The sequence below is a fragment of the Anabrus simplex genome, chromosome 1 (genome assembly GCF_040414725.1).
Source record: "Anabrus simplex isolate iqAnaSimp1 chromosome 1, ASM4041472v1, whole genome shotgun sequence".
Classification (NCBI taxonomy): Eukaryota; Metazoa; Arthropoda; class Insecta; order Orthoptera; family Tettigoniidae; genus Anabrus; species Anabrus simplex.
Genome location: NC_090265.1, coordinates 118824561 through 118839243, shown reverse-complemented (window position 1 = coordinate 118839243; position 14683 = coordinate 118824561). Strand labels below are relative to the sequence as shown.

General features: G+C 43.6%; 1 protein-coding gene across 1 annotated transcript in view; it reads left to right on the top strand.

Moving 5' to 3' along the window:
* The first annotated feature begins 285 nt into the window (after window positions 1–285).
* Window positions 286–14683, top strand: part of LOC136862515 (uncharacterized) — an 82204-nt gene continuing 67806 nt past the window's right edge. Inside the window, exon 1 of the mRNA XM_067138887.2 lies at window positions 286–335. The gene's annotated coding sequence lies outside the window, so the exon portion shown is untranslated. The remainder of the gene's footprint in view (window positions 336–14683) is intronic.

The following is a 14683-nucleotide window of genomic DNA, read 5'->3' as shown; positions in this document are numbered from 1 at the left end:
TTCATGGCATAGACACTAAATTTTTATACATTCTCTACCTTGTTCAATATTCCATTTAGAGAGTTCTATTGCATTGCTTGTGGGTTGGTTCGTTTTTCAGACAGACAATGGCGAGCATGTTTCGAAAACTGGCAAGTGATTGCTAACATTTCAGAGTAAAGATGACGCTAAACATGATAGTCCTCGAAAATATGACGGATTATTGTACAGTAGGGAGGTGATCCATCATAGATAAGATAAAGGATGGTACGAGCCGGCACAGATCAATACAACGTTAGTTCCTCACTGTCCTGATTGAGAAGCGATAGCATCTACAACCCAGCAAATATTCAAAGGTGAGGCAGCTTCCTCTCTAATCCACAATGATACAGAGATACATACAAAACTGTACACAACTCTGTAATAAATAACCACACATTTGTATTAGGGATGAGGACATGGCACAGCTGTCCAAATCGTACACTACTTTTATATTTGTAACAGGAGAAATCATGAATAATTTTGGGTGCACAGTATCTGGTGGAATATATCTTAAAACCATTCGTAAATATGTAAACTTTATTTTATCAATTATGAGCGACAGTACTATGAATATACCGGGCGAGTTGGCCGGGCGATTAGGGGCGCGCAGCTGTGAGCTTGCATCCGGGAGATAGTGGGTTCGAACTCCACTGTCGACAGATCTGAAGATGGTTTTCCGTGGTTTTCCATTTTCACACCGGACAAAGGCTCGTGGTGCACCTTAATTAAGGCTACAGCCGCTTCCTTCCCATTTCTAGGCCTTTCCTATCCCATCGTCGCCATAATATTTGTCTGTGTCGGTACGACTTAAAAAAATACAAGAAAAGTACTCTGGATAAATCTGAAAAAAAAAAAGGTAAATATGGAACATGTATTTCAACGTAGCTAAGATATTGTTAAAGGTGAATATCAAAGGTTCCAATATAGTTCTGTACATTATATCTGGTGACAGTATGCAAGCTCTGTGGTGTAGTGGTTAGTGTGATTAGCTGCCACACCCAGAGGCCCGGGTTCGATTCCCGGCTGTGCCTCGAAATTTGAAACACCAGGCGAGTTGGCCGTGCGGTTAGGAGCGTGCAGCTGTGAGCTCGGGTGCGGGAGATAGTGGGTTCGAACCCCACTGTCGACAGCCCTGAAGACGGTTTTCCGTGGTTTCCCATTTTCACACCAGGCATATGCTGGGGCTGTACCTTAATTAAGGCTACGGCCGCTTCCTTCCCATTCCTAGGCCTTTCCTGTCCCATCGTCGCCGTAAGACCTATCTGTGTCGGTGCGATGTAAAGCAACTAGCAAAAAACAAAAACCACAAAATTCGAAAAGTGGTACCAGGAATGGAACGGGGTCCACTCAGCCTCGGGAGGTCAACTGAGTAGAGGTGGGTTCGATTCCCACCTCAGCCCTCAGCCATCTTAGAAGTGAATTTCCGTGGTTTGCCACTTCTCCTCCAGGCAAATGCCGGGATGGTACCTAACTTAAGGCCACGGCTGCTTCCTTCTCTCTTGCTTGTCTATCCCTTCCAATCTTCCCATCCCCCACCAAGGCCCCTGTTCAGCATGGCAGGTGCGGCCGCCTGGGCGAGGCAGTGGTCATCCTCCCCAGTTGAATCCCCCGACCCAATGTCTCAAGTTCCAGGGCACTGCTCTTGTGGCTCTAGAGGTGAGTCCGAGGGAAAAACCAACCCTGGAGGGTAAACAGAAAGACAGTATGTCAGTCTAACTACACTCATAAGCCCGTAAAATATAGCTGCTGACAACGATGTAAGTTATGGTTTGACATGGAGCTCCACAGTCCCATTCTAGTGATGTTAGGCGATTCCACTTGTTTAGTAAGTCCCTGTATCTTCCATTAACAACTCGATTTTGAACGTGTACATTTGGCAATTTATCCACCAGAAAAGATGTGTAGGGATAAGTATGTGGGCGTTTCTCATCGATTTTTAAATAATTAAGTTAAAATTGATAATGTACCTCTTCTTACCAGAAGGCTCTGGTTATCACTTATGGAGTGTCTCAAGTGTCTTAACACTGCTCCGAGACCTGAGAGGTACTTGATAGGAGAGAAATTATACGCGTTCAGCGAAGTCAAGCATCCGACTCTTTGGCTGAATGGTCAGCGTGCTGGCCTTCGGTTCAGAGGGTCCCGGATTCGATTTCCGGCCGGGTCGGGGCTTTTCACCTTCTTTGGTTAATTCCAAAGGCCCCGGGGGCTGGGTACTTGTGCTGCCCCAAACATCCCTGCAACTCACACACCACACATAACACTATCCTCCACCACAATAACACGCAGTTACCTACACATGGCAGGTGCTGCCCACCCTCATCGGAGGGTCTGCCTTACAAGGGCTGCACTCGGCTAGAAATAGGCACACGAAATTATTAGCGAAGTCAAACAATACGGCTGGGGATGTTATTAGGCTTACCACTTAACACTCCTATATAATAATGATATCTGGTTAATAGTTGTCTTTGCATGCCCAGGGGCATAATTGACTGCATGTGTCACATTAGAGCTTTTAAATTAGAAATTTACACTCACAAATCATAAATAAATTATAGAGAAAAGTGTTGAGAATTGTAAGTATGACTATGGACATATGGTTCAAAACAGATAATTTGAAATCCATCAACTTAAATTATAGCTGATCTGAAGCAACCTCATGAGAAAGATATCCTGAGGGCACGAAATTCAAAAAGAACGCCTAACCTGCCGACTTCCTTACCTCTTAATAATGTCTCTTTGCTAATAAAAATTATACATACCTTTCGATTATTTAAAGTTAAAAACTTCATGATAGTTCCGTATTGAATAGAGAAAATAAGATGTACAATATTATAGGGAAGGAGTATTGAAAGGTGGATCCTTCCCTATAATACATCTTACCTTTCGATTAGTTGAAATTTCTTGGAATACCCATGGAAATTATGTTTAATAACAACTGTAAAATCCACAACCTCTTTCCAGTCATTCTACCGGGTCAGGAATGGAATGAATGAAGCACCCATCTAGCGGCGAGAATAGGAACTGTGCCGGCTGCCGAAGCCTGTCGCGCTCCTCCGGGGCAGGCTGTGGATTTTCATTCAACAACTGTAAATGCTATTTCTGGAGACGTATTAATAAGAATCTGTATATTTAAATAAAACGAGATTTTTGGACGTTTGTCTGGAGCCTCTAGTGAACCGATTTACGTATTTATGTTTTAGAATTAAAGTTCGCCTACAAATACACGAGCGCAATGTTTTGACAGATTATATATAGAGTAAATTGTCGCCTTTAATAAGAATACGGATTACGTGTTGATTTAGTTCGCCAATGAGGCAAGAGATAATTGCATTGTGTAGCTAAAGTGACCTACGAAGAGTTTTCAAATTTTCCATGAGCGGTAATGTCCAATGCAAATTAAAATTGAGTTCTTTCTATCGCAGTACCTCTCCACTTTCTTTGCTTCACTGAGAATTGCCGTACATTCTACTTCCTGAGTTATTCTGCAAGTACATCCAAGATTCTCTTCTTGTGTCCAGCTCCATGGCTACAGGGTTAGAGTTCTGGTCTTTGGCTAAAGGGGCCCGGGTTCGATTCTGGCAGGGTCGGGAATTTTAACCTCATTGGTTAATTTCGCTGGCACGGGGGCTGGGTGTATGTGTCGTCTTCATAATAATTTCATCCTCATCAAGACGCGCAGGTTGCCTACGGGAGTCAAATCAAAAGACCTGCACCTGCGGCGCCGAACATGTCCTCGGACATTCCCGGCACCAAAAGCCATACTCCAATTTTTTTCTGTTCTCGTACTGCATTTCTTCTAGAAATCCTGTGTAATCCCAATGTTTTAAGTTATGGTACCGGTACGTGTTAGTTTGCAGCTTACTTTGTGTCTTGAAATAAAAACTATCGATAACAAACGCCAAGGGTTGTAACTCATTCATAAAATCAACAGGATTTCAACTGCCTTTTAATTTTAATTTTTTAAGTTATGGTAGTAGTTTAATTCGTGCTGTGAATCAAGACAGTTAGTAAGGAGCGCCGAAATTTGTAAATTTTTCTATGTTATTTCGACCACCAAATAACGTTTTATTACCGTTTTGTGACAGTAATTGTCTATTTCGTGCTGCTGCCGATTCTTCATTCCATATCAATAAGCATCATTGTGAAATTTGATTGCATGTGGACAAGCAAAATACAAATAAATAAGAAAGTTACGCAGACTTTATTGTCGGTGATCCTACTTATAGACATCTTATTATTATCAAAATGTGGAAATTTACTGTCTTCAGATGTTGAGTACGTTGGTCAGGTTGTATTAACCTGAATTAATCAATTAGTTCATGACCTTTATTTTTATTATTCTACACATGATTTAACTACTGTTCTGGAAATATTATTTTCAAATTTTCTCTGACAATGTTGCTGTAAGTCATTACAACGCCTCCGCTTTGTCCAGCACAAATCTCACATAGAGTGATCGGGATTTGAACCACGGAACCCAGCGGTGAGAGGCCGGCACGCTGCCGCCTGAGCCACGGGGCTTCTTGAAAAGGTCTTAGCAGTACAAATTATAACACTTTCCGAACAGTACATTCACCAAAAGGCGCCTTGTAATAAATAACGAATGTCAGATAAAATCATTTATTATACCTTAGAAGAACCTTGGAACTGAGCTCATCAAATAAGAAAGAGTTCAAACAAGGAGGCATTGTGTTAAACCAATACCTATCTTCCAGCTGTCCACTTTCATTAGTTTCCAGCGATCTTTGTTCATGTGGTACAATCCCCATCTCCACCCCTACCATCCCGAAGGTCCTTGAACAACCAACCGACCACTGCTCAGCCCGAAGGCCTGCAGAATATGAGGTGTCTTGTGGTCAGCACGACAAATCCTCTCCGTCCTAGAGCGAAGCCGCAATCTCACCGTCAGACAGCTCCTCAATTGTAATCACGTAGGCTGAGTAGACCTTGGACTAGCCCTCAGATCCGTTTAAAAATCCCTGACCCGGCCGGGAATAAAACCTGGCGTCTCGGCGTAAGAGGCAGGCACGCTACGCATACACCGTGGGGCCGGCTATGTGGTACAAAAGAGCACGAATAATAACACCGTCCACAATATCCTGAATGTACGTTAAATACTGTCGTAGTCCGCCTCTGTGAGGTAGTGGTTAGTGTGATTAGCTCCCACCCCCGGAGGCCCGGGTTTGAAACCTAAATAATCGTGGTCCAATGAGGCTGTAACGGTGTAAAGAAAAGAGAAAAAAATCCTCGCCGGGGATTTGAATTGTGTTTACCGAACAGAAGATTCGACGGGGCAAAATTCTGCGGCGAACTGTGACTTAAATTATCTTACAACCTCCCTGAAACTTATTGTTATTGTGTATAAGTGGATTGTCACCCATTCTCAGTATACTTACATCCAGTACAACTCTTCTTCACGTATTGACTGCATTATATGTTTCACAAACACTCATCCAATCTAAATACTACAAGCGATACCTGTTAGCTTCGTTAATCATCACGCAGTCGTATGCTTAATAAACTATCCACGTAAAGTCTACTACAACCGTTAAGAATACTGCTCACTTCTCGAGAATGAACAATGTAAGGAAATATTTTTAAGATGGAATATGCATACTTCAGAAATGCATGTATATTGTTAGTGCAGAATGATGAGACCAGCTAATCACAAACGGTGATAAGACTCATCTTCAAAAGCATTGCTTATCGTTGTACACAACAATGTGTCGACACATGAACCTGCTCCTCGCAGACATCGACAACCAGAAGCCGATTCGATTGGTTGTGACAGCATTATCCCAGTTCAAACAGCAAGTGATTGAGTGGATAATAGGACAGTCTTTCTTTCTTAATTAGTTTACCGTCTAGGGTTGGTTCTTTCTTCGGATTCAGCGAGGGTACCCAAGGCTCTGTCAGGAAATTTCTAAAGTGGTACTAGGACTGGAACGGGGTTCACTCAGCATCGGGAAGTCAACTGATTAGAGGTGGGTTCGATTCCCACCTCAGCCAACCCGGAAGTGGTTTTCCGTGGTTTCCCACTTCTCCTCCAAGCAAATGCCGGAATAGTACCTAATTTAAGGCCACGGCTGCTTCCTTCCCTCTACCTTGTCTATCCTTTCCAATCTTCCCATCTCCCAACAAGATCCCTGTTCAGCACAGCAGGCGAGGCTACCTGGGCGAGGTACTGGTCCTCCTCCCCAGTTCCATTCCCGCCCCAAAATCTCACGATACAGGTCACTGCCCTTGAGGAATTATCAGAATTTAATTAAGTAAATTGCGAACATATGAAATAAGTGAAAAATAATTTTGTCTTTCGTTTCGATATTACCTTGGCATGTAATACAAAAACACTAAATGCCTGATATAAATTATCAAAGCAAGTTCTTATCTGGGAGATATTCAGTTATTTTACATCATGTGTAATAGTTCTGTACGGTGCACTTAATACTGTAAATTTCAGTTTGTTAAAGTTTCGAGTTCCGTATATTTTGCGGAGATCATGGGTTTAGCTCTAGTGCAGGGCCTCTCAGAGTGCATGCGCGTGGTGCATGCACTGTGCACGGTGCAAAAGACGACTTGGCTTGGTTGACCAGAGTGCAGACCCCCACTCCTCGATTTGGAACAATAGCGCTTACTCTTTCTTTCCTCACGCCTGTCTCGCTCGCTCCGCCTGTCTCCCTCTGCCCCACTTGCGCCGTAGCGCTCCAAATCCGGGCTGAGTTGAGCCGAGTATAGCCGAGTAGAGCCGAGCTTAGCCGAGTAGCCCAGAGACGAAGCGTTGATCCGAGTCATGGCGAGCGGCACCGATGCACAGTGCACGGAGCTCTTGCGCCTCGCTCTGCACGCGTGAGATTTTGGGCGTTTGATAGGCCCTGCTCTAGTGTGAACCTGTGGAACTTCGGATAGTAAGTTGACAGCACCAATTCACTTAAAGGTCCAAGTTCGAATGGTTTCCTTGTGGGTGAGACTGCCGGACTAACGAGTGTGAGCGGCAAGATTGTGAATTATGCTGTTATCGTATACCCCTGCTACCCTTCCTCACAGCTCAAAGCACACGCTGTTGCGTGAGTGCCCACTACTTGCTGCTGCGCTGTACCAATCGGTTGGATATTTAGTGCATATTTTTTTCTTAATAATTAAGGAAATCAAGGAAGGAGTTAGCTTATAAGTCAACAGTGTTTGTACAAATTGATTCATTTTAATAATTCCTTGCTTCAGGCATACTAAAATGGAATAAAAATGTAATGTTTTCTCCACAAAGTGTGTGTGTGTGGGGGTGGGGGCAGAGTCGCCCGTAATCGCCGCCACTGATCGGCGTGCTTGCTTGAACAGGAACAGGTTTCCTAACAATAATGTGATTCGGAACTCGAAGGTGTGCACTGTTCAAGAATAATTATATCCGAGCACGTTAACGATACTACCCTAATAGGTATTTATGAACCAACAGGGAACCAAAACCGTGTTAAACGTAAGACAATATTTCCACACCTATAAAGTATAGAAGATAATTATTGGAGGACACCTGAAGATGATGTCAAACCAGCGAAAAGTCTTCCCCGATCATAGAACACTAAGCGAATGACGTACATATTACTCAAATATGGCCGCTCATTTAAGCACAGCGCGTAGACATGAGCGAGCGGTAGGAAGCAGACAGATGTGAGGAAGTAATGCGTGTGCGAGAGAGAAAGAGTGAGAACGTGGCACATGAACTGGCGGGCTGTCCCGCCACTACCTGCTTCCCGCCGCTCACTCCCGTCTGTGCGGTACCTAAATGAACAAATTTTTTCCACCCCAAAACAGGAGCTAAATTTACGACTGTGCCTCTAATTTTATATGGCCGAATAAAGCATTTCTACTGAAGTCGTTGTACCAAATATCAGTCAGGTCGGAGACTTATGTTTGGAAGAGTTTCCTTGTCAGCCAATATCTCTATGCAGATCTATCTAGTGTCTGTTACTTCGTTAGTGTGCAGTCAAATACTAAATGACTTTAATTGTGCAATCATTCCGTACTTTTATTTGTTAGTAATGCATGTGAAATGTTGTTCCTTTTGTGAAAGTTTTATTGTATAGTATTGAATAAAAATCTCAACCAGAAAAGCTATTATTACCGCACTTAAGTTGGTAGACAGTGAAACTTTACCTCTCGGTCGAAGTTCGCTCAGGGATCATTAAAAATCTTTCCATTCTGTACCTATATTGTTCAATTTTATGTCCTCCCCCACCCCCCCCCCTTCCACCTTCACCACTTTCACCCGATATACTGTATCTCTAAAACCCGGGAATATTATTGTCTACAAGTTGGTAGGAAAGAACGTGAACCGGATATAGGAACGTTGGAAGGTTGGTCATACAGATAAATAATTGGAAAAAATGATTAGATATCTATCGCCGATGCCATTTTATCAACTGCTGAAGTTAGCCAATCAGATCGCTTCGCGGGAGAATTCAGATGGGCTTTGCGAGGCGCTGTTGCTAAATCTGCGGGTGGCTTATGAGAGCGCCAATAGAAGAAATAAACTCCTCCAGTGGGTTGGGGGGACTTGTACAAGGACTACCCTGCTGATAGGTTCGCCCCATAGAAAGCATGCTACGGTGGCATTGGTTGAAACCCACGGCGTCTTAGTGTTTGATGCTGCGAACGCTAGCGCTGAATTGCGTCCAGGGAGCCATCTGGTGACGAATGAACATACCATTCACACTTCTATTATAATACCTGCATTCAAAGCTCTCGTGGATAGTAGAGATTTTCTTCTTATGACGCAGAGCACATTTCTCTTCGAACGTAAAGAATTTCACCTTATTTTCTTGACACGGCATAACCCGTGAAAGCATCAATGGCAACATGTAAAACCTCTATGGGGAGGATACTTTTTAGAAGGCTTCAAAATTCAAACCACGCGCAGATTTAGCAACATCGACTCTTTAAGCCCATTTCAATTCTCCCACGAAGCAATCTGATTGCCTAACTTCAGCAGCTGATAGAACGATAACGGCGTGATATATCGACATATAATTTTCAAATTACTTATCAGTATGACCAACTCTTCAACGTCTGTATACTTGTTTCACGTTGCTTCCGACCACCCTGTATATATTTTTGTGCCCTCACCACTTCTAATTCGTAATTGTCGCTACTGTTGCCAATATTTATGTACTGGTTGTAATGTGAGAATCAAAGTTGTACAAATTCTACTTCAGGGTTGCTTGTCCGAGCTACTCTGCAACAAGCGAAGCAGCTTAGCTTGCGCGTCAGCGAAGCAAGGGTGCACTTGTACTGAGCACGATAGTACTTTTTTTTTTTTTTTTGCTAGGGGCTTTACGTCGCACCGACACAGATAGGTCTTATGGCGACGATGGGATAGGAAAGGCCTAGGAGTTGGAAGGAAGCGGCCGTGGCCTTAATTAAGGTACAGCCCCAGCATTTGCCTGGTGTGAAAATGGGAAACCACGGAAAACCATCTTCAGGGCTGCCGATAGTGGGATTCGAACCTACTATCTCCCGGATGCAAGCTCACAGCCGCGCGCCTCTACGCGCACGGCCAACTCGCCCGGTCACGATAGTACTAGCGGGACAAAACCTGGATTTTCATAAGCCTGACAAGCTTCATGAGAGCCGTTTGGAGTGCCGGACTTGACAAGTGTGTACGTGGAGATTACTACTGATTCGACGCGTAAGCCGCTCTATGTTAGTGTAGATACATGATGAGGTCAGTAGGTACTTATAAGAGGGCTTTATTGACGACAAAGATATACTGCGGTGGTGGAAAAGTAATTTCCAAACGATTCCCTGGATTCCCTGTGTAGCGAGAAAATGCTGAAAACATCCGCCACGTGTGCATCCAGAGCGAGGATCATCAGTTCCTCGCGGAATTCTTCTTCTCCTTCTTCTTCCTCTTCTTCTTTATATGTTTAACCCCCAGGGTCGTTTTTTTCCTCGGACTCAACGAGGGATCCCACCTCTACCGCCTCAAGGACAGTGTCTTGGATCTTCAAACTTTGGGTCAGGGATACAACTGGGGAAGATAACCATTACCTCGCCGAGGTGGCCTCACCTTCTATGCCGAACTGGTGGGTAGCGGGGAGGGGGTTGGGAAGATCGGAAGGGGTATCCGGGATAAATTACCATTTCTGTGTATTACTGTGGGTCCATTACGTCTTTGCGCATCAAGGCGCGAATGTTTTTCAGTGATTGAATTTCCCAAGGGTCCGCCTCTGTGGTGTAGTGATTAGCTGCCACTCCCGGAGGTCCGGGTTCGATTCCCGACTCCCAGTGTCCTGGAGCTTCAGACTCTGGGTCGGGGATACAACTGGGGAGGATTACCAATACCTCGCCCAGGCGGCCTCACCTGCTATGCCGAACAGGTGCCTTGTGGGGAGGGGGGTCTGGAAGATTGGAAGGGGTACCCTGGATAAATTACCATTTCTGTGTATTAGGTGAGTCCATTACGTCTTTACGCATCAAGGCGCGAATGTTTTTCAGTGATTGAATTCCCCAAGGGTCCGCCTCTGTGGTGTAGTGGGAAGTGTGATTAGTTGCCACCCCCGGAGGCCCGGGTTCGATTCCCGACTCTGCCACGAAATTTGAAAAGTAATACGAAGGCTGGAACGAGGTCCACTCAGTCTCGGGAGGTCAGCTGAGTAGAGGGAAGGGTGCAGCCGTGGCCTTAAATAAGGTACCATCCCGGCAGTTGCCTGGAGGAGAAGTGGGAAACCACGGGAAACCACTTCCAGAATGGCTGAGGTAGGAATCCAACCCACCTCTACTCAGTTGATCTCCTGAGGCTGAGTGGACCCCGTTCCAGCCTCCGTACCACTTTTCAAATTTCGTGGCAGAGCCTGGAATCGAACCCTGGCCTCCGGGGTTGGCAGCTAATCACACTACCCACTACACCACAGACGCGGACCCTCGGCGAATTCAATCACTGAAAACCGTTCGCTTCTTGATGCACAAAGACGTAATGAACTCACAGTAATACACAGAAATGGTAATTTGTCCATGGATTAAATATTGGAATGAGAGATGTATTAGGAGATCACAAACTAAGGGAGCAAGTGTCAAAAATACACATCTAAAATATATATTTATACTAGCTGATGTACCCGTGCTTCGCTACGGGATTCTCAGAAAGACTGACTTTGTGGTTTTCCTAACCTGAAATCAACATAGGTCATTACAAAAACGTATGAATTTAGCGATTAAAAGCAATGATATCATATATAATACTCGATCAAATGGAAAGCCGCACGTTTTATCACTTTTAACGAACAGTGCTGCGGTTAGATTGCGGTGCCAATCTAATATTCCAAAGTTCCAGAGCTGGGATGACCAGGCCGCAGATTGCCATGAACACACATCTGCCATTATTCCGCTAAATATGCACACTGTTCATTCCAATCAGTGCCTCAGAGTAGGGATTGAATAGCCCGAATGCTATGATAATCCAGTGCGTTACGTACCAGTAGTATCAGAAAATTTATAAACCAGGGGAATGGCATGCTAAGGAAGAAAGTTATCTAACTCCACAGCTACTTCCCATCAATATTCAGGCAGGCTGTTAAACTCTGTACGACTGGGCGAGTTGACCGTGTGGTTAGCGGTGCGCAGCTGTCAGCTTGCATCCGAGAGATAGTGAATTCGAACCCCAATGTCGGCAGCGCTGAAGATGGTATTCCGTGGTTCCCCACTTTCACATCAGTCAAATGCTGGGCCTGTACCTTAATTAAGGCCTAATGCACTCCTAGCCCTTTCCTATCCAATCGTCGCCATAAGACCTATCTATGTCGGTGCGACGTAAATCAAATAAAAAAATACTCTGTACGCAGCAGTAATCGTATCTACCGGAGATGAGGGGCAACAGAAGACACAAAGCACATCACGACAAACAATGGTCAATGTAATATTGTTGATCAATGTTATGAGCTTTCTATATTGTAGGCCTTCACACTTATTTTTCTTTCGACTCTGTGATTTGTAAAATATTTTATACCATAAACTGTAGTTTCTTATTCTCTGACTTTACACACCGATTTTCATTAAATACTGTTTACCCATTTCCTCGTTACTCGGCGCTGATATGGACTTAGTAACAAAAATCAAAATTCATTAATATCTTTGTGATCATAGCCAGTACGGTAACAATGTATAAGACATGAATAATAGGAAATTTAATACTATATAACCTTAGTTATGCAGCATTCATCGATTACACCTCAAATAAACATTTGAGAATTACATTTTAGGCCTTCCCCTAAACTACCATTTCACTCAGCGTGAATAAAATAATTTACAGTCTAGACTATAGCGACTTGTTTCCTGACTTTGCATACCGATTTTCATCAAAATAGGACTACTAATAACAACAATATTTGAGAATTCAATTTTAGGCCTTCCCCTAAACTACCATTTCACTCAGCGTGAGTAAAGTGATTTATAGCCTAGATTGTAGAGGATCATCCCCCGACTTCACATACCGATTTTCATTAAATTCTCTTCAACCGTTCTCTCGTGATGCGTGTACAGACAGACAGACAGACAGACAGACAGACAGACAGACAGACAGACAGACAGACAGACAGACAGACAGACAGACAGACAGACAGACAGAAATTACGGAAAAGTAAAAAGTGCATTTTCTTGTTACTATGGACATGACCGATACAGAAATACCATTATTTTTAAATTCTGAGCAATGTACAGACAAAACTCATATATATAGATATTATTTTATTTTTGTGGGGAGAGGATTGCTAAATTATCGAATTCATCCCAAGAACTTCACTTTAAATTAGTGTCTATTGAGATATTTTTCACTTGTATTTATATTATGTATCTCTTTGCTTCTGATCCTCTTCGACATTTCCATAATACATTTATAGCGATATTTACCTCAATTTTAATTATGTTTATCTAAATAAAGAAAAGCAAACACAAGGGCGCAATAGCCCCTAAGGGGCATGTCCTACCAAGCAGCCGCTGCTCATCTCGAAGGCCTGCATTTTATGACGTGTCGTGTGGTCAGAACTACGAATCCTCTCGGCCGTTTTTCTTGGCTTTCTGGACTGGGTTTATTTCTATATCGAAATAATTTGTACAGAGGTACTGGTATTTATTTAGACAAATATTTTTGACGGAGTGAAACATTATTAGTTATTTTGTTTACACAAGACGTCTGTAGTAAGTAAATTTAAACATTACTTTGTAAATACTGACATAATACTAAATAATCATTACTTAAATATTGTGTTGACGAATCCTATATAAATTCAGGCAAGTAGCCTCATTACTGTCTACCTTCACAATGAACAAATAAATGTAAATTAAACTGCTACGTTGATTAGCCAGTAGGAAGAAGAATGTAAGCAAGCAAGTTAGCCTGTAGCCTGCCGAAGCTGGGCTGAGCTTGACCTGGACAGGAGTGCAGCAGCCTGCCTTATGTGTTGCCTACGTGCGACTAGCTTTCCTGCCTACTCTCCGGAATGTGTACATCTCTGGTGAGGATGTGGGTAACACAAGAAGGGAGCCTTCTTGTAGGAAGGCGTTGTCAATGTCAGTATCACGGAGAAATCGTTTCAACATTGTTGCATTAATGTTCACACTGGCTAAGTCAACAGCTACGCCAATAACAGTATAAGCAACTCCATTCTAAACAATACACTGAACTGAATTACACTTCGTCTTAACTTGTATGTCAATATTTCCCTAACATGGGTTGACGTGAGGCGGTCTTTCTTCTCGCTGCTGTTCGGGAGCTGGTTATCGACACACGACGCTGTCCGTGGGTCTCGATGGAATACTGCCTTCGTAGCGCAGCGGTTAGTGTTATTAGCTGCCGTCCTCGGGGGCGTGGGTTCGATTCCCGGTACTGCCAGATATTTAAGAATGGCGAGAGGGCTGGTATGTGGTTGAAATAGCACATGCAGCTCACCTCCATTGGGGGTGTGCCTGAAAAGAGATGCACCACCTCAGGATGAGGACACGAGTTTATTGTTCGACTCGTTGGGGTCCCGAGTTCGATTCCCGGCCCGGTCGGGGATTCTAACCTTCATTGGTTAATTCTAATGGCCCGGGGGTTGTGTGTTTGTGCTGTCCCCAACATCCCTGCAACTCACACATTACACTATCCTCCACCACATTAACACGCACTTACCTACACATGGCAGATGCCGCCCACACTCACAGGAGGGTCTGCCTTACAAGAGCTGCACTCGGCTAGAAATAGCCTCACGAAATTAATTAATCTGATGGGATATTGAATTATTTTGTTGTTTTTGGTAACTAAAGGTGTTTACGCACTGAATCAGAAGCCTTACGTATGAGCTATGCATTTCTAAAGCTTGTTTTATTTAACAAATTCGAAAATTGGTCTTTAGATGTGATGAGTAAGGACGAGGTGTTCGTAATTTGTTTCTTGTCCGGATTATTTGTCTGTCTGTTAGGTCATCAGCCCAGAGGCTGGTTGGATCCTCAAATAGCATCACCAAAGGCTATGCTGTTACAGGGAAACCACACAAACCAATGGCAGTACCAAAATGAGGCGTACTAGGCAAGATGAGGAGTGAGGTAGTTTGCCATTGCTTTCCTCACTGGGCCAGACAGTGCTATTGTAGCACAACTAACCCTATGAACAACATCTTTCATGACACTCAGACACGCTGGT